A 1,204-nucleotide genomic window follows, 5' to 3' on the forward strand; every position below is an offset into this window, starting at 1 on the left:
AACATTCTTTTACCTGGATACCGATTTGTTTTGCAAATATTGGACCAGATTAAGGTGTCATTCCATAACCACAGTCCATTAACAGTAGTTTCTCAGTTATAGAACACAGGTAGACTCTTCCATATTGAGTAGCATAGGATTGTATTTTAGAATCAATATTCTATCTACTAACAACAATTGCATATATTTAGTTTTTTAAATTAAGCTAAGAATTATATTATATAGTTCAAATGAATTATATTAAATGTTCCTATTTCATAATGGAATTTATGACAGAGGAAAGAGATAACAGGAGAAAAGAAAATAACTTGACTTCCTGAATATTACCAGAATGAGTAGAGTAACCAGTTTTGCCAAAAACACTAACAAATAGTTTTAAGATAAGCGAAAAGAGTAAACGTTTTGGACCAATTAACCTTGTCCGAGCTCTCTTCAATCTTAATGCGTCCATATTCTGAAAAGCTAATTTGTATTTTTACAAGCCATACAACTCTTGCTAGATCCAGATTCAAAGCTACCTAGCCACTCTTTTCCATGTTTCCCAAACAACATTTCTGGTTTTACAGCCAACTTTGTTGATTAGAGTCATGGTTCTTTGTTTGTTAACTCAAAAAAATCTATAGATTCCGTCACCTACAAAAAACTAAATAAACATAAAAACCTGGCAAGAAAAATTATTTGGAACATGACGAGAAATGAACTTTCAAATCATCACATTGGAAAATATTGTCATAACTAAATATAAACATAGATGTGCACCAGTTTCTTTTAGCTTTTAAAGTGGTACAGTCTGCCTCCACACCGGTATATTCTTTAATATTTAGTAGCGTATGATTGTATTTTACTGTAATATTATTGTATCAATAATTTAAACAGAAACTAACCACAAATTTTATCGAGAAACTTCTATTCATTTCCATGAAGATCTTTAAGAATTGATTCTTCTGCAAAAGGTTGTTGATACTAATCCTGCAAGATAAAATTATAACTTGAGTCCATTAAACAAAAATGGACACTAATAGTATATCATAAAACCAAATGCTCATAAAATACTTCAGCTAACAAGATAAAAAGAAAAGAATACTAATTAGTACAACAGAATAACCACTGGAGAATGGACATCAACTAATATTCATTACTTTCACATCATAATTCAGAGCTAAATGGAATAAAAATGAACAGTTTATATTTCTTCTCTTTTATA

General features: G+C 29.7%; 1 long non-coding RNA gene across 1 annotated transcript; it reads right to left on the minus strand.

Annotated features, from left to right (window-relative positions):
• Positions 1-299: 299 nt before the first annotated feature.
• Positions 300-1,188, minus strand: LOC124890859. Its single transcript, XR_007049415.1, has 2 exons — positions 885-1,188; positions 300-633 (listed from the first exon to the last, which is right to left on the minus strand). It is a non-coding gene; the product is annotated as an uncharacterized LOC124890859 (long non-coding RNA).
• Between the last annotated feature and the right edge of the window lie 16 nt (positions 1,189-1,204).

This window comes from Capsicum annuum, unplaced genomic scaffold (genome assembly GCF_002878395.1).
Source record: "Capsicum annuum cultivar UCD-10X-F1 unplaced genomic scaffold, UCD10Xv1.1 ctg26167, whole genome shotgun sequence".
NCBI lineage: Eukaryota > Viridiplantae > Streptophyta > Magnoliopsida > Solanales > Solanaceae > Capsicum > Capsicum annuum.